This window comes from Tinamus guttatus, unplaced genomic scaffold (genome assembly GCF_059628265.1).
Source record: "Tinamus guttatus ecotype Peru unplaced genomic scaffold, ASM5962826v1 Tinamus_guttatus_pri_ptg000213l, whole genome shotgun sequence".
Lineage (NCBI taxonomy): Eukaryota > Metazoa > Chordata > Aves > Tinamiformes > Tinamidae > Tinamus > Tinamus guttatus.
Window position 1 is genome coordinate 5,287,789 of NW_028288747.1, and position 19,440 is coordinate 5,307,228.

Below are 19,440 nucleotides of genomic sequence, written 5' to 3' on the forward strand. Positions count from 1 at the left end.
TAGCTCATTCTGGAGTTCAGTTTCCATTAAGTATTTACAGGACCGCTCATATTCAACAAACTATGCATGTGAAATGAAATTATTTTTTAAACTGGGAGCATGATTAGCAACTCAACTACCTTCCTTGTTGGTAGCTTCATCAAAGGTCCACCTTAAGAAATATTTCAGCTTAATATTTAAATTCAAGTGTATCAAGAGTCATGATATGTATAATCGTTGACATGCGATATATAGTGCAGTATATTTATATTGTAGAGAAACAGCAAGACATTTTGTAAAAAACACTGTATGAAACCATGGCACAAATTCAGTTAATGAAACTATTGCCATGAATGACTGCACAAATTAAAGAATTTGCTGTGAAAAGCAAATTCCAATGAACTGTGTTTTGTGGAGACACCACTTACTCTAGCATAATCATGGGAAGAAACGGAGAACAGGAAATGGTCACTGCATTGTCTGTTTTAGAAAATCATCCAAATTGTTGAGACAACAAATTCAAAAACTAACTCAAAATCTAAGGCCTTCAGTGCAAAGAAAATTGTTAACTGAAACCAAATGTCTTTCTTTTGTGTATTCTGACACTGCATCTGATGTCTTCTTTTTCCGAAAGTAGATCACCATGTATCTCTTCATTGCTGGCTGATACTTTGAAGGCAAAATGATCCTGATGTGATTCTATTTACCAAAATATCTAGGACAAAGATCTTTTAAGACACTCATCTGAACTTTGGTGAGTTAATTTGATGTGAACCTGGACATTTTAGGTGTTTAACAACTTTTCTCCAATACCAAGATTATCTTAACCAGAGAAGATAACTGGAAAAAGATCTTTTTAATGTTTTGTTTTCCAGATCATATATCTCGCTACCATCTATTACTAGTACTGGAAATTGTTTCTTAATGATATCTACATTGACTTGAAATTAACTGATATATAAAAAAAAATGACACAACAAAATAAGGTTGCAACTCTAACTTCGGTAAACTAAAGATCAAATTTCAGCTTTCAACATCATGTAGCTGGATGTTACACTTTCTGTGATATTGTAATAGCGTAAGGAATAGTACAGCATAGCATTATTTTATTTTCTGGGTCCATTTAATTTATGTCGAAACTGAACCCTAATGAATCTTTAGTGGGCTGTCAGACATTCATGGCCAGTGGCATTTTTTCCATACAACTTTGTATTACATTCCCTGAAGCAAGTAGCTGGCATTACTGCTGAAAGTCTTAAACAGTATCATAAAAAGATATATTGAACAATTCCTTATGTCATGGATGTAAAAAGGTGTCTCCATTTAAAAAGGGGGCGAGGAAACCAGGGCCTTTTAATAAAGAAGTGAGAAGCTGGAGCTCATTTTAGGATCTTGAGTTATCACTGAACATAAAAATGGAAATACTGATACCATGGCAACACAGCTGAATTTTCTGCTTTGCAGACACCAGATTTATATTTAGGTGGTGTGAATCAAATCTACGCTCCGAGGCCAACTTTAAAACACAAAGGAAAAAATTGGCAATGGGAGGTTTTCACCAGTTTGGCTGAAGTGAAACAGTGTTTCATCCTAGCAGAGCACCTAGCTGTGAAAATTGTCCAAACTGTAATTCTCCTTGGCTTGCCAAAAGGGGATTATGAATTGAACTTAGTGTTGCAGGAAATGTCACCTGCCCCTCTGAAAAACTAACAATAAATCAAAAAGGAGTTTTGTTCATCTAAAAGAATGACTGGAGTACAATTTTTATTCTTTATTTATCAAGCTAAGTAAATACAGTATGTAATTTTTCATTGTCATTCTTTTGCTTTAATTTCTGTTGTTTTAGTCAGAGTGCAGGGAAGCTCCTTTCAGTTTTAGTTCCCAAGGAAAGGAGCAGGGAAGCTGGCTAAAGGCAAACAAGTGATAACTGATGAGGCTGCGAACAGCTTATTGAAAGGGTAGCTTTAGTGTACAAGGAGTTTCTTGTACACAATAATAATAATAATAAAAAAAAGCAACAAAAACAAAAAAACAGTAAGCAGAACCTGGAAAAATAATAATTCTCAGATCCCATATTAATGCACTGTATTTTAAAATAATGAAAGCAAGCTTATGAAACAAGCACGGTGGGGATGCTTTGTGCCTGTTATTTGCTCTTCTCCTGTTTTAATCACCTCTCGAGAGGCATGGGCAATAAATACCATCCACGAAGAGAACATTTTATCACAGCATCGAAAGAAAGTTTTCTCCCCCGGGGACACTCCCTGCCTTGTGGGTATTTATGAGCATGGTGATCATGTCACTTCCTCTAGCAAAATTGCAATTAATTATGTATAGTTGTTTGCTACTCTAAGAAGACTGAGGAGAGCACGATTTACATGATAATATATTTGCAAAAGCTGTTTCCTCTGCCTCCTTTAACACCAGCATTCAGAGAACATTACAATGTCACAAACCATAAAGGCAATAAAATTCACAGGTAAGAAAAAATACACCTTGAAATTTATGTTTTAATACAAATGTACATTGCACCTGAAGGCTCCCATTCAGAAAACTATTTAGAAAGGCTGGTTCAACACGTGCTTAAGTTGTGCTGAACACAATTAGGCTGATGCCTAAGCTTATAAGCTTGCCTGAGCTGCAGAAATCAGTCAAGTCTTCAGTGGAACAGGCTAGGTGGTGCATTTCACATTGACCTGCCCTTTTTTTTAACAGATTTGCTACAAAGCCTAGCAGAATTGGAAGGCAGTTTTTGTTGGAAATTTTCCTCCTTTTTTATTTCCTTTTCATGTTTTAAGGCTTGATTCAAAGCTTGCTGAAGTCAATAGGAACATACAGTAAGTAGGTTATCAAATGAGGATTGGGAATGTTAAATGCCTTTGACTCTTACAGCATCTGGGCACAGTCAGTAGCTGTGAAAACTGTCCAGCTTGATACAGGGAATGGTCCTTAAATACTATGAGATGCTCTGCAGCAATTAAGGCTGTAAGGCACCCATTAGTAGCTGTAAGTTTATGCACAAACACTGCAGCAAACATCAAATGCATCCTAGCAATGCGCGAGGCATCTGCTCAAGGACTATCTCTTCCAAACACAAGCTCTAATTACCTAGATTGGGGGACGTGCCAAATCCAGAGCGTGGGGCGCAGACGGTGCACGCTCCCCGGCTGCTCCGCTTTCATCTGCCTTCACCTCAGGCTCCACGTGTGGGAGGAGGTTCAAAGCTGCAGCCCCCCGGGGACGGGCTCTTCCTCACTGCTCCACAGGGAGGCCCTTCCCCATGTGCGGCCTAGCACTGCGGCATCTCCTCCTCCTCCTCGCTGTCCAGGTGCAGGCGGCTGCGAGCCCAGCCGCAAGCTGGGGCTGGTGCGGAGAGCCGGGGAGCGAGCGGGATCAAAGGAGCTGAGGAGGGGCCCGAGCTCCCAGCTCCATGGCTGCCAGTGCCAGCAGGCCAAGCGGAGCAGAGGTGCCTTGGATCTCCAGCAGGAAGAGGAGTCGAAGGATGGGCACAGGAAGAGCAGGCGGTGGCAGATGCTGCTGTTGGCTTAGGGGTGCAGGACGTCTGTTGTGCGAAGTCTTCAGGGGTTGCAGTGCTGCGCCATTTCCTGTGCTGCAAAGATGGGACAAAGCTCCCTAAATTTAGACATTTAGCCATCAGCAGTATAGATACTCAAGAGTGGAAATACCATAAAAATTTTCAGAAATATGAATCCAAGGTCCTCTACTTGAAGGCTACTTTACTCCCAGGTGGAACACAATCATTACTCCCTTAGTATCTCCTTTCCAGCAGCCACAATATCACTTCATTTAGTCCCTGCTTTCAGGAAACGTGAGTTACTCTTACATTAAAAGCAAAGCAAATCTCAGAAACTTTCATTTTTTTAAGGTGAGAAAGTTCAGTATTTGCAGACAGTATCATAAGAAATGGAATTTGCAATGTATTGAAACTCCAGTTTCTTCAAAACCCACAAGCTGCAAAATGCACTAATGAATGTACTGTAACTTTTAAAAGATGAACTTAAAAGTTGTTTCCGAGGAAACAAAGAAACCTTGAGTGTACTTTTTTTTTCCTTTAGGTTGTTTACATTTAGAAACCCTGTTTGCATCCCCTGGTAAACTAGAGGGAGCATTTAAAGGAAAATGAGCTTTTGGGGCAAGTAACAGCAAAGAGAACAGTGAAACACAGGCAAAAAAAAGTTTAATGTATTGCAGACACATCCATCAAAAATAACCTTGAATGTATGCGTAACATAGTACATTTCTGGTGGATGTGAAAAGTCAGAATAATTTTGAAAAGAAAACAAAGCTGAAAACTTTTTCATACAACTTTTGAAAACTCCAACACACCCCATCTATTGTAAGTAAATAAATAAAAAAAAATTGCAGTACTAAAGTGTAGAGCAGGCTCATGTATCAGGATGAAAAGGTGCAGACTTTCCAAATTGGTCCTTTTCGGAGGCAATACATTTCTTTTATTTCGTATTCTCTTTTTTAGTAAATGCTATTACTTTGAAACTCTCTTGGCATTTTGCAAGCAATAAAAAAGGCAAACAGTGTTTTTTTCTGCAAATTGTTCCTGTCTAGTTTTCTGCACGCTTGCTTAGAAGCAATATGTAACTACCTCCATTCTGCCGCTTTTCAGTTTGATAATTGTTACATTTGCAGGCAAATAAAGTTACAGAAATTTCCATAAAGTCGCAGAGCAAGTGCACAAGGCTTGGTTCAGACATTGCCCTTTCATTTCATATTTCACCCTTCTGGCTGTAGGATAACATAAGACAGTCTCTCAGATCTAGGATAAAGCTAAAGTGAACCTTCACATGACTTGTTAAATAATAGGAACATATTTTTCCTTAATTAATGACCTCAAGCAGTTAATAAAAGTGATACTAATCTTATCTTTAGGAGGTATCATAGAGGATTCCAAACTGTTACAAAGTCACAACAAATTATAAATTGATTCCGTTCTTAACACTCTTTCTGCTCTTTGACAAGAAAAAGTAGATTGATCCAAAACTTACCATGTATGTTCTTTTTAAGGGAATTATTTTACAATGTTCTTTGTGATTTGAACTGTTCAGTACAAATGTTTGGTTTCTGCAAGAAATGTGATGAGTTAGTTTTGCACAGGAGTCCATATGGGTTCCAAGACATGTCTCAAGAGAAAAAAATTGCTCTGCTAGTCATCTCAATTTACTTCTCCATTTAGGAGGCTCTTAAACTGTCTTGTTCCATAAGAAGCAGACTTCTAGACTGATCACCAGTCCATCTCAGTGGGCTTTTGTCTTATTATGGACTCTCGCTTACAGGCAATATATGTAACCAGCTTTCTGGCATCTCTACCTCCCTGTCTAGAAATATATTTAATCTATTTTTATTCTTCTGAAATATAATGCCATTGAAAAAATGGCATCTCTTGGAGGATTTTACCTTTTCAACTTTTGCTTTTTGTGAATACTAATTACAAATACACGTGGAATTAGAAAACGTTGTGCAGAGCATTCCCAGTTCCTGCAGTTTGCGTAAATACGCCGCTGTCACGTAGCAACTTTATTTTCTCTCCTTGTGGCACCCAAGGCACATCGATAAGTGTGAATTGTAAACTTTCAGCCAACTCTCCCCAAAATAAATCTTCAAGAAATCCTACACAAAGCAAACATAACTCTGTCTCTAGGAAAAGATCTCACAAAAAGAGTTTGCTCTGATAAAGCAATGCTTTTTCCCCTGACGTTTCAGGTGAGCTGGGAGTCCTCTGCTGCTGAAGGAGGTTTTCAGTATGGGGTTCGTGTGGACCCAGTTTTGGAAAAGCACTTGCACATGTAAATGAGTCCATCTGTGAGTGGAGAGCACCTAAGCACTGTTCTACCTGCGTGTACTTAAAACACGAAGTCTAAGGTGAAATGTGTTCTTCACGAGGAGGAGTTTTGCAGAATTAGTATTGGGAAGATCATGGAGATCTCCATCACTTGCTGTCTGACATGCTATTGAATCCTCAATTAGTTGCTGTATCAAAAAAACAAGCTTGCTCAAATCGAAAGAGTCTGTGGATACGTCTGTGCTTTGTCAAAGAAATAGCACAATAATTTAATACAGAAGGGAGTCTCTGAGCAACTGCCATTGCTTACCCTGTAGAAGGATGCCACTTCTACAAAACATGTCAATCTGTAAAAAATGTTTTGTGCTGTAATTTGTATATTTGTTTATTTTTACTTTTCCATGAGGATACAAGACAAAATAATAAAAGGAAGCAAAAATAATAATAGAAGCTTAGCATTACTACTTCAGCAGAGAGAAGCAATTCCTCAGCATATGAGTTATCTTAGTATGCAAGTATAAATGAGATAAATCAAGATTTTCCATATAGAGGGAGCAATACAGACATAAAAGAAGCAAAATGTGAAAGGATGGAGAGGCAAGTGAAAAGGAGGAGGAGGAAATAGGGCTTGATCAGGCATAATAATTTTTGGTACCCTTCTTCAGCTATCCTTAGAGGTATTACTCAGACTGCTTCAAACTCATGTAGATATATAATGAGCATTAACTCCTACATACATATATTCTAAAATCCAAAGTTATACATATATATAGATAGATATATAGAGCTAGAAATATAGTTCAAAACATGATTTCCAGAATCACTTTGACTGCCCTTTCAATGCAAAATTGTGAATTTCTATCATAATTCAGAAATTCTCTACCACTCTTGTTTTTTCTAAAGGTCTATTTTGGGGGGCATTTTAGATTTCTTTTTTCATTATAACTTAAAATCTAATTAAGAATGTCAAAAATTCCCATGGTAATTAAATTCTGAATCCCAAACAGCTGTAGTCCCAAAGCATTTTTTCATATGTGAAAAAATATTTCATCTGTAAGTCACAGCAGATTTCTATTTAAGTCCAACTTTAGTTTTAATAAATCATGTTAGCTACGACTTAAAAATATTCTCCACATTCTGCCTAATTTTCCTTTATATTCTTACAGTTTTCATTTTGCATGTAAAAATAATGCTATGAGATAAAGTCATTTTTACAAACGGCACAACACTTAGCTTCCTATGAGAACATCTCCAGTCCTGTTCTTCCTTTCTAAGTACTTGTAGTCTGTCAGTATCTGCTTTTCTGTGTGTGTAAACCTCCATCGTTAGTGAATGATTGCTTGATTATTCTGACTAAATGCCTCATTTCTTCCTGAGTGCAACCTGCTAGATTATCAGGGTAAGGCAGAACTTGAATAGCACTGACATTAATTTCCTGGGAGTGGTTACTTCTGCTGAATTTGAATTTTAGCTGCTGCAAGAGACTTTTTATATTCCTCTAAAGATTTTTTTTTTTTAATGTCAGCCCCACTGATAGAGTAAGCTTCTAAAATACCAGTATATATCTTAATTTTCTTTAAGGATAAGAATGCTAAGGAATTTCCCTCATGTTAAAACTCAAACAAACATCTCTTGCAACTTGGCCCGGCTTTGGTTACAACAGAACATTTGCCCTTTGCCACAGTAATGGCACATTTGCTAATTCTTCATTTTTTTCCAATCTTTGTAACAGTCCAAACACAGGGAAATATGACAGTTCCTGCCTGCAGTCAAGGTTTGTGTATATCCACATCTCTGTGCAGGTGTCAGCATGGCAGAGCACAAAGTTTCTTTGAAACTCTAGGAAGCGTTTGAATCTCAGGACACTCGTAAATAATAGTCAGCCTGGATGAGAGAAAACAGGTAAAATAACTGTGAATATGAAAGAAATGCACTCCTATTAAAACTTAATTTCTGTGCACTTTGCTGCTTTTAGGTATCACTTCCTAATACATGAGCTACATGACACATCATGTATCTATTTTATGAACACATGAGGCTGAGCTGCTCTAACCCCTTTTATCATGCAGTCTTGCCCAGGAAGGGTAGTTACACCTTCCAGCCTTGGCTTATTCATCCCTACTAGAAGAGTACAATTAGCACTTCCTTTTAAAATCACGGGTTAACACAAAACATAATCCTACATTCACATATTTCTTACTGCCAGATGTTTTAGCATGCTGGTTGATAAGTGAAGGTTAACTTCCAATATAATATTAGAATAAAAAAGAATAAAATTAGAGAATAAAATAGGGGAATTAGAAGTGTATCTGTTTCTTTTATACACTAAAGTAGTCTTTTTGCCTACATTCTTTACTATTTTCCCTTCATATCACAGAATCTGAAAGAAATCCTGGAAACACAGAGGAAATTTAATAGAGATCTTATGAATTTGGAGAAAGATCTTTAGTCTCTTTTGCCTTGTAGAATCTGCTAGTAGGATGATGCTAGCAAGACATTTGGTAGGGAGCTCTTGGGCTTAAACATCTCATTGCCATGAAAGGGATACTTCACATGGTTCATTGCTACAAGCTGTTTGGATATTCAAAGCCTATTTCAGTTAGTCACATTTGCCTTATAGAGATACATATCTGCTTACACTTGTATAACATTTCCTAAACTCCACAAGTAAATCTGAAAACTTTTTTAAGCTATTAATGCCAGAAAGTGACTTTCAAATTGGGAAATGGGACCCTTTGGCTAGGGTGATAAATTTTGTATTAATATGACCGTGTGAAATGAAGTTACTACTTTTATGTATTGAATATATCATTTGGTTGGCTGGGAAGTGTGGATATGCAACCACTGTTTGCCTCTACAATCTCATTTTCTGAGGCATTTTACATATGTATAAACTTGTGAAATTCAGTTCCGATTTCAGCATTAGTATATATATATATTTACATTTCAGGAAACATTAGCAATCAGCTCCTTTACACCCTCACTTTAATCAAAATATTTTCTTCTAAATAACAATTATTCCAAGAAATCAGTGAGGCTACATTCTTAGTGACTTTAGCAGAGCATCCTTCTGCCACTTCTCCAAGAAGATCTATTCCAAATTATCTATGATTGATGCTGCTTTTCTTCCAAAGAAAAGGAACTACTGTAGCACTGTGCCATTTTAATATCATCGTTTCTTAGATTATTTTAGTGAGCCCTCCAGTTGCATATAGCATTTGCAGTGTCTGATAATATGCTGTATGTAGTATTTAGCTTGAAGATATGTTTTATTCTCTCTCATGGACTAATTTGTGCAATTGATGATATCATAGACTGAATTTTGGAAAGCTTTATTGCAGGCACTTTAAAGGCTCAATCTTATTCTTTAGGAAAAAAAAAAGTAGTCTTGTTCTTTTATTTTTCCACTTTATTTTTACATATGTGGGATTTTGTTGTTTATTTTCCAACTTTTTGTGATACTGAATACAACACAGACCATTATGGAGGCAACTGATTTCACCTCAGGGACTGAAGGAAACTCAGTGGAGGTTTTGGTCTGGCTGGTAGATTAAATGTCTTCAGAAACAACAAAGGTTCCCTTTGTCTCAAAGTTCTTTGGAAAATCTAATAGAACTGTTGAGCATCTGAGCCACTGTTCATCTGAGTATATAATTGGTAACAGTCAAAACCCAGTTATACTAGGAGACAAAATTGTGGAAGATCTAAGGCAAAAATCTGAAATCAAATCATAAAAATGACTCCCAGGAAGAAAATGAAAATCGTAATATAAAGCAGAAAGAACCAGATATATCTACCACAGGTTCTGAAAAAGTTGTATGTGTAATATGACCCTTTATGCAGCAGGGAATAAGTTGTTTTCTTATTTAAACTTTGAGTTGTTCATCATATCTTTTAAGTGATGTTCCATGTAAGCTTCCTGTGGAAAAAGAAAGCAAAGAGCTTCTATTCAAACTTCCTATAAATATCCTGTATCTTGATTTCCTCTTCTCATCTCTTCTGAAAATCAGGTCACTTTTATTTAAATTCTTAAATATGGCTTTATCTGCCTTAATTTTAGCCTTCCTTGGTAATGCCAGCCCAGTTCCTTCAGCTTCAAATCTAGGGATTTATAATAGGTGAATTAATTTGGTTCTAAATACATCCTGAATGTAAATGAAGTTTGAGATTTTTCAGAAAAAAAAAATGTGATTGTCGTAGAGGAACATTTAGAAACAGTATCGCAATTTCTTATGCCTCTGATAAGCCTTCAAGTTTCCTTTTTTTTTTTCTCCCTACATCTCCTTGATTAAAAGATTATATTTTTGTTTACTGATTGCATGCAGAGAGAAAATAGGTGAGAAACTTTACTTCTGAGTATGGAGGAAGCATTTTTTTTCTTTTATTTTGAGCACTTGAGAATCTGAAGTTATATCTGTCTCACCATGTAGCGCAGAACGGAATGGATTCATAGGATTCAAAAGCTGGTTCTAAACTCCCAGCACCTCAACTATTCAAGTTTTGTGAGGAATTTACTTCAGATTTTCCCTATTTTGATTCTACAGCCTAAATGACCAGGTGGATCTCATATGTGTCTGCTAGAACAGATTTTGTAGATTTCCTCCAAAAGAAATCTAGTTTTTATGTTTCAAGATGGCACCACAGCATGAGTCACTGACCAATAAGTATGGATGACTGGGATTTCACTTCACATACATACACTCCTGAGCTTCAGATAAAATAAAGATGTAAATCTGCTCCAGAGAAAAAATGACAGAAAATATCATGTATGGATGTACCAAAAAAAAAAAAAAAAAAAAAAGAAATGAGTCTGCACCAAAATATCTAACGTTCACTCAAATTCTACTTTTTGTGTGTACTTCTTTCTAATCTGGTCAGGTTAGAAAGGGGGAGTGATGATTTCCTCCCATCTCTTTATGATTTTCTGTTCTTATCTTATGGTTTTCTGTTCTATGATTTTCTAGGCATTCTGTGATTCTGTAATTCTGTTCTGTCAAGATATCATCCCAGTCTTTCTTCTTTCTTGTGAGAATTTGCTTGGTTTCCTGGTCTCTAAGTTTTAGAAAACTATCACATAAAGAAATATTCATTTTCCCCTGTATTTTCCTATCAAATGATGCATCTTGTAAACATGTTTGAGTGGAGCATCTGGCTCAATGTGCACAGCTACAGAATGATAGAAAGGAATAATTAGCTAAACTCTTCACTTTAAATGGCCAGACCAAAAATATTCAAGCTTTTCAAAGACATTACCCATGCTCCATGCACAAATCGAGCCAAAATTGCCCAATAAGCTTTTCACAGCAATTTCCACAAAGTGTGGAAGCATCAAGGGCGTCTGATGACAAGTTAAAGCATCCTTCAGGAGAACCATGGGCCTTGGCAGTATAGGGATATCAAGGATGAGTCACTCTTGTAGCTTCTGCAGAATTATTAGCAAACCCTAACACAAGAGCTGGCAAAACAAGTAATCAGAAAACTTAGGCTATAACAAGCCCATAGAGCAGGATTGATATTGTAGGCTCCTCTATGACTGAAAGAGCAACAGGTATTTATTGTGGACAAGCAGCTAAGATTGATAGTATACCTGCATTTTCAACAGCTACCTGCTGCTTGCAACAGCAAACACTATTTGACAGGACTGTGAGATAATTTCAGTTACTTGCAGTAAAATTTCATATATGCAAATAGTGAGATTTTGAAGCCAGTAAAATTAAGGTAAGCTGCCATCAAGATAGTAGGACACCCTTATGTACAGCAATAATGAAATATCTATTTCCAAACAAGTCTATTAGTAGACAGGAAAATATGGATGACAAATGAGGGAAAAAGCATTCCATTTTAACCATGGGCTTAAGTCCAGAAAAAGTGAATCTGAAATTATTTGCAGACATTTTTTTGAAAAATCTATAAATGTACTCTTGAAAATGCTTGGAAACATCGAAGGCCATGGAAAAAGCTGAAAATACTGAAGTGGAAAGCAAACTCGCAATAGGACTGACTTCTCATGGTCCATTAAGACAGAAAGTGCTAATATACATTACCTAAAGAAATACCAAAGATATTTTTACCATAATTAAATCCACATGCACCCGCATGCACAGAACCTGGGAAGATTTATCTCCTACCAACTTGCAGTTTGAGAGTATTTAAGAAATAATGCCAACTGATGAATATCTGATCTCTTTAACAGTTTTTGTTAGCTTTGGTTAGATAAAGAAAACACTGAGAAGAGTTGAAGGGACTTAGCAAAGAAGCAGGTTGATATCAGACAGCAAATGCTCCCATGTATCTGTGTGAACAAAGTAAGGCATTAAAAACACTTTCATACAAATATTTTGGATAATGTGGCCAACAGGTAAGCTATACTTCCATATCTAGAGTTGAACTGCTCATGAAAAACGTCAGACTAAAAGCTGGAGGAAGAAATAGTCTGTCTATCCACAGAAAATGTGCAGCTTCTGCAGTACCACCATTTTCCTTGTGTTGCCCTGGTTATAATCAGTCTGTACTGATTATTGACTGCTCAGAAAAAAATGAGGTTTTGTTTAATCACCATGCTTTGGGCTCTTATTTCTCCTTAATTTTGACAGTTCCTGTCAGAAATTGGGATGCTGGGCGAAGGAAGTTGATTCCACTTCCCTTAATTATAGCACTTCTAGAGAGAAAAAGGCATTGTGTTTTATTAAGTCCACTGGGTGAAAAAAATGTTGCAAGAGCTACAAGATGGTTTTGGTTACATGTTAAGCTTTGGGCTTTCTTTATGTTTGTTTTCATCCTAAAGGTATGGTTCAGCAAACCACAATGGCTTTGGGGCAAAAGGAAAGAAATCTATAAATTCCTCTGCACTAAAGCATGCCCAAAATATCAGAACTGAGCAAGGACACAGTTTCACGTCCTAGTTATTAATCCCTTCATTCCCACATAGTTCTTTAGTGGCCTCTTAAGACTGCTCTCAGATGAGAGGATGACGAAGTTCTTTGATCTATGCCGTTCCACTCTTCTGCACAGTCTTCTGATCTCCTTTTCTTGTGCCGACAAAGCTTGCTTGACTTACTCTTCCTTCCCCCAATCTTCTGATATCTCTTCACCATTCTCTTCATCAGAAACCACCCACTTATTCCCAATATTCCTGTTACTAAATCTAACTTCTTATCATTACCTGTTCTTCCTTCAAAAGCAGAGTGGGCTCATGCTTATGATTTTTCACCCCATGGGCTACTTATTAGTGCTTTTCCCTTTACACTTTCCTCTCTCCTTGTTCTCCTTACAGCAACAGGTCTTTTGAATATTTGACCTTCTCTGTCGACTACTTTCCCAATTGTCATTAACAAGTGCATAGGAAGGTCTACACTAGATGATAACAAAGATCAATTTACAGTAGTGATGAGGAGAGGACACTACACATATGTAATTTATTTTATCGTGAATGCCATCTCAATTTAATTCTTTTAACCTCCAAGACTTAAGCCAGATTCTCTGTAAGACAGAAACTGTTTCTTTTTGCAGAATAGTTGCAGAAGTTAAAATTTAAAATTAAATAGATATTTAGAAAGATAGATCATCTTTGAGAATACAATATTCTTTTATTTTTCAACCATTTTTGGCACTCACTAACATAACCACATAAGAGTCTCATAAGGAATTAAAATTGCTTTGGTACATTCTCACCCACATATTAGCACTATTATATTATTTTTCTCAAAACCTAATTGAGATGCCATTTTTACGCAAAATGATGAAAGAGTCCTAAGAAGGAAAGCAGGAAAAGGGAAGGTAGAAAATCTGACATATTTTCTGTCCCATTGTTCAGACATAATAGCTTAAGTCTACTAATGGGTTAGAAAAATTGCTTTATTCTACTTGCCATCCAATGGCAATGATATTTTGCAAAATTCTTTCTCAAAGCCATTCATGGCACATTTCTTTTTATTTTTATGCTCTCGACAAGAATCTTTCAAATGGTGAAAATAAATTAAAACACACAGACATGCACAGATGCATGCACACACACACACACTGTAAGTGGAACATCATCAAATAATAAAGTGGTATATAGTCCAGAAAAACAGCCCTTTATCACCCTTTGTCTTTCTGGAGACTCTTCACATTCCTGCCTGAATCCCTTGCCAACTGAATTTTGATTTTTTTTCTAGGCAGAAATCTTCAGGTTTGTGTCATAGCAACTCTTAATGAACTTTGCAAACTTTATACAATCAGCCACATTGTTATGAGCACACCTAGCAAACTTTCAGCTGGGGCAGCTGCACTGATTTTGTGTGTACGATCCCCAAATGCTGAGAGCATAAAACAAAACTACATCACACCAGCAGCAATATATCTCTAAGTGGATCCAGGCCCCTGATTTCTGTCAGTCAGATCCAAACTGACCTTAGGCACCTGAATTTTGTCCTTTGCAAGGCATTTCACTCTGCAGAACACACACAGGAATAACCGAGGCATTTTAAAAATGTCACACAGATGAGCAAACCCCTGAAAGACGAGCCTCAGTGCAAGTTGTTTCACTTTACCTGTATGATAAATGTGAGGAAACTTTGTGCTTCATTATTGGCCTTTAATTTGCCAGGGTATATTTCTCATTTCCCATCAGGGAGGAGTATGTGCACAGAAGCGACAGCAGTTGGCATGAGTTAATGTTCAACCTATTATACCTGAGGGTAACACGTTACCCTGCCTATTCCTTAATCATCATGGAAAAATGTGGCTCTGTTCCTGCAGACGCTTAGCCAAGTCTTCCCTCAGTGCTCCTGCCAGTTCCCTGCTCAAGCGCCACATGCCATTGATACCAGAGTGCTGAGGACACAGGACTTAAATGCATAACACAGACCAAAAATGCAGCAAAGATAACTGCCCCTTTTTATCGAGGCTACTCGGACTCCTCACTTTCTCTGCTCTTTCCTGATGTTTTTGTGAAGCTGCTTGAAAAAGGCAGTTGACTGCCATGGGCAAACTACCCCAAACTAAGAAAACAGAGGTGCAGCTTGGCCATCAAAACCCTTGAGCTCTTCAAGCACTGCTTCTCCTGGGGAGGTTGGACGAGCTCATCCCAAGGTGACTTCTGAGGGTGTTATCAGTCCAGGGGTGGGGAAACGGGCGTTAAAGGGACATGATGTGCTTTGGTTTGTGTGTGGATACAGGGTTGCAAGAGGAAGCACCATGTGGTGCTGTCTGGGCTGACTCCAGAGAGAATGGACATGTTGGAGCACCCGTGCACCAAGTTCAAAGGACTCAGCGCTATCTCCGCCAGGGCGCCTGCTGCACTCTCAAAGTTTATTTTTCTTGTAGGTTTCTTTCTTGCCAACACTGAGGAGACTCAGCAACCTTGCCAAGGCAGAGCTGTGCAGCGCACATTTGGCAATACTGGCCATTTCAGCACGTTTTCACTGTCAGCGGAAGGAAAAATAATAGTAGGTGGGAGCTAAACAAGCTGACTTACACAAGTTTTCAGCTCCTCAAAGCGATGGAATTTCTTATTCTGGTGTAGATAGCTCCTATCTTGCAAGGATTGAGCCTCTGAAGGCAGAAGGAGCCACTCTGGCTGTTCTGGAGCAGTTGACAGCAGAAACTCATTGCGCCTGTGGAAGAACTGGGCACCCCTCCAGTTCAGCAGAGTAAACACAGCTATTTCAAAGTGCTCTCTGCTCAGACAGAAATACAACCGAAAAACACCACAAATGATGCAACTGCATGCCTATAAAGCTAAAATGCTAAAATCAACTAACTGTATGTATCGAACTCAGAAGCCTTGACCCCATAACCAGATGTATTCGTTTGGTGTACAATGACTTGCAGAAAGCCAAGTTTAAAATGATATTTTTCAAACTTACATTAAAGCAAAATATCTCTCAAATGCATGTAGATACACAGGTAGGTTGTTACATAGGTAGTTTTTTTGTTGCCCTTTTTTTTTTTTTTGCTTATTTTTCCTATTATATGTGAACTTACAGTTCTTATTCACTTCCATTGTTGACAGTATTTTGGGGATATTGCCATATCTTTGAAAAAAAAATCTTTGAAAAAAAAAAAAACTTTGAAACACTGTTAATACTGAAACATCTCATTAAGCATCTCAAGCATAACTGTTATATTGTTAAAAGTCACCGTCATCATTAATACAGAAGTAAGTTCATTGGAAAGAGTTCAGGAAGAAACTGCACACTCTCTCTTTCTATTCCTCAATAATGAGCTATGAGCAGTTACATAAATCTTCATCTAAGTTGAAAGGGTGATATTAAGCAATGACAAAAAATAAATGTGATGTATATTGCCTCCCCATCTTTGTGCACAGCAGACTGTTCTCAGCCAAATGTGCAAATTCATAGCGGATAGGGTCAGGAAAATTGGAAGAGTGTCAGAGATGAGATTTGTGCTGCTGGTCACTGCCAGCCCGGCCCATTGCCATGCTGGAGCCGGTGACAAAATTTCCAAATTCTGTCATTGGCTTCAGTTAACCCCCACCATGAGACACAAGTAGGCAGGGAGTCTTCATGCTTCTCTATTAGCCAAAGAGAAAGGAGGAGAAACAAAAGAAGGGCTATTAGCATTGGTACTAATGCTCCAGATTAGGTTTTTCTTTTTTTAAGGCTTAAAGAATCATTGAACTGAGCCTTTTTTCTTTGTTTGCTTGTTTGCTTTTTAAAATGGGACTTCTAAGGTGTTTGCTTATGCAATCCTGCCTCATTTCTCGGCTGTAGTCATTTATTGATGCAATTAATCAAGAGAATCTACAAATCTAAATCTAGAATCTGTCTGAAAATCGCCTTCTAAAGAATCATTATACAAAGCTAGGTGTTCAGCTGCTACACAATGGCAACAGTACTAGTTACATCTGGTTATCAAAAATCCTTCTTATATATATGCTGTTCTCAAAAGTGATTTAAAGACCAGTCCTGCCCTTTAAAGAACATTCACTATTTCAACAATATGAACATGCAAATGACTATATGTATACTTTCCAATAAAATTCTTCCACTGTTGGCAGTAACAGCCCTTTCTTCCACTTAAAGTCTATTTGTTTTATTGCTTGTTAGTTTCATTTATAGAAGCTTATATGGCATTTTTATTGCTTCATGGTTTTATTGCATTTATTAATTGTGATACAATATGCCAGATCCCTTGGCAAGGAGGAACTATATTATGCTTTTAGAATACAACTTATTCAGGAACAAAGTCTCTGAGGAAAAAAAGTCTACGAGTGAAGCCCAAGAGTAAAAATCAGTGAGCCATTTTGGCCCGGCAATGTAGTGTTGGAGGATGTGAGCTCACATTTCCATCCTCTCTTCTCTTTTGTCCCCTGACTTGGAAGAGTCTTCCCAACTCTTGCAGCAATAACTTGCAGCAATTAATTACAATTTTCTTTGCACAAGAGTTCCCTGAAGGGTACACCGAAGAGAGTCTTTTTAGTCAAGAATCACAAGGTTTCTTACAGTGAGAGGCATAGCACTTGACAGATGAGCCTTGTAGAGCTTCCAGGATGACCTTCCATAATTTCTGCAGATAGCTCAGATTTGCTTTTCTGATTTTCATACTGTGCTTTTAAAGTCAGGAGACACAATGTAGTAAGGCACTGATGAAGGCCTAAATAAAAACTTGAAGTTATCAGACCCTCTTTCTATGCATGAAGCAAAAGAACAAACTGAAGTCAAGGGATTGCACTAAACTGAAATCCAGGGATTGCACTAAATTATTTACAAACCCATCCTTTTTTCTCCTAATGCTGACTAAATTCGACAGAAACTACTGTTAGGTCTCTGCTTCTGGGTAGCAGTTGTGTATGAGCAGTTTCCCCGGAAACATTTTCCACATCACTAGTTCATTTTGCCATGACAGTAAAAGTAATGAATGAAGCATCATACACATTGGTGATCAGAAGGCAGAATTTATCTTTATTTTACAGCTTTTTTTTTTTTTTTTTGACTTACTACCTAAAAAATCTGGCATTTATCCTCAATAAATGATGATCTAATAAGAAGCCTGCAGTTCTCCTGTGAGAGGAGGCTTTGGAAACAATGAAGTAGAGTCAGACAAAACAGGCTAAAATTCATTTCCAAGGAATGGTGTTCTGTACTTTTATGTTTTTTACTTTCCTGAGTTTGGTTTGTTTTCCTTTTTTTTTTTTTTTTTCTCCCCAGTGGAAATTATTTCTCTGTTAAGGCTAGAATGTGATAAGATGATTTGTCCTGGATAAAATAATACTCTTATTATGTTGACCATTTCTCCTCCTTTCTTTTTTTTCCAGCTTATTCTCTCTTCTGTATTATAATTTTGTTCCGTACCATGACTCAGCTTGTTCCAAAGACAGTAAAGTCTTCAGAAGGGAAAAAGAAACAAAGATTTAACCAGGTCCATCCTGGACTCTTCATGGGATAGCACGGGTGAAATTATTGAAGAGAAGTGTACTAGATGATATAAATGATAATATGGTTTCCAGCTGAATTTCTCTGTTTTGGACTGGAATTGAAATCTAAGTTTTCAATTCCTGTATGAGGAAAACCGGGGGGGCTACCCTAGATAAGCTTTCAGTGAAACCATTAGCTTAGAGCAGCATCATCTCTGTCACTTAGGATCATGGCAGGTTGGAGACTGTTAACTAGTCTTGATGGTGTCATCATGTTGTATGGAAGCTTGAATGCAAGAGGAAACATCTAGATAATATCACATCGTTCAGGAACATGGCCTGTCTGCTCTGTTATTTTGTCATCACTGTATAGTGGACTTCTAATTTTTAGGTTAAAAAAATGTTTATTATTCAACAAAACCCTATAGGGAACATGAAGGATAATTAAAGAACAGCGGCAGAAGCCAAGGGATTTGATATCTGAGCTCCTTGTCTATAGCATCTGCTTTAGGCACAGGCTGCTCCCATCCGCTCACTGATACTAACTACAGTTCATCCTAACTGAAAAGAGAAAATGGTATCAAGCATATAACGCACAGTAACCTTAAAGTTTAGCAAGAGAATTTTTATATCTATAGATCTGAGTGCCCTGGTGAATGGAGATATTCTTGTGGTTGCTCAGGTTCACCATATGCCACGTGGTGACTAAGTAGCTTGTGGCTTTTCCTGATCAACGATGAACGGAAAGCTCGTAATCCCCCTAAGGGTAATTCAGCCCTCATCATCCTGCACAGAGCTGGCACAGTTATTTCTAGGAGAAATAAAAGTCACTTAGTTCCTGCTACTTTGGAAGCAAAACAGACGTCAGCTGACAGAAACCTCTATTTTTCATCAAGAAGACAAAAGTAGGTCAGGCTTCCTTCTTTTCATGCAGGCAACATTCAGTAGCTCAGCCTGGGGTGAGGGTTTGGCTGGCATTTGTCTCTCCCAAGGCTTCAAGCAAAAGCTGGTTGAGTTTTGTTGACACTGTTTTTCTCACAGTCCTGTAATGCCTCCTCATTAATAAATGCACTTTTTTCCTGCAGCAAAACGTATAATGTCTAAAAAAGAGCTCTTCATCCAAGATGTGCTGCTGACATATCCATCTTTATGATAATGTTCCCTGGGATTTGCATATGGAAGGTACACAGCAGCTTGGCATTTCACTCCAGGCTGCCTCACTGCTAAAAAATTGCCCAAGTTTTATCACTGGAGTTTAAGGTCAAAATACTACCAGGTCTCTGGGGAT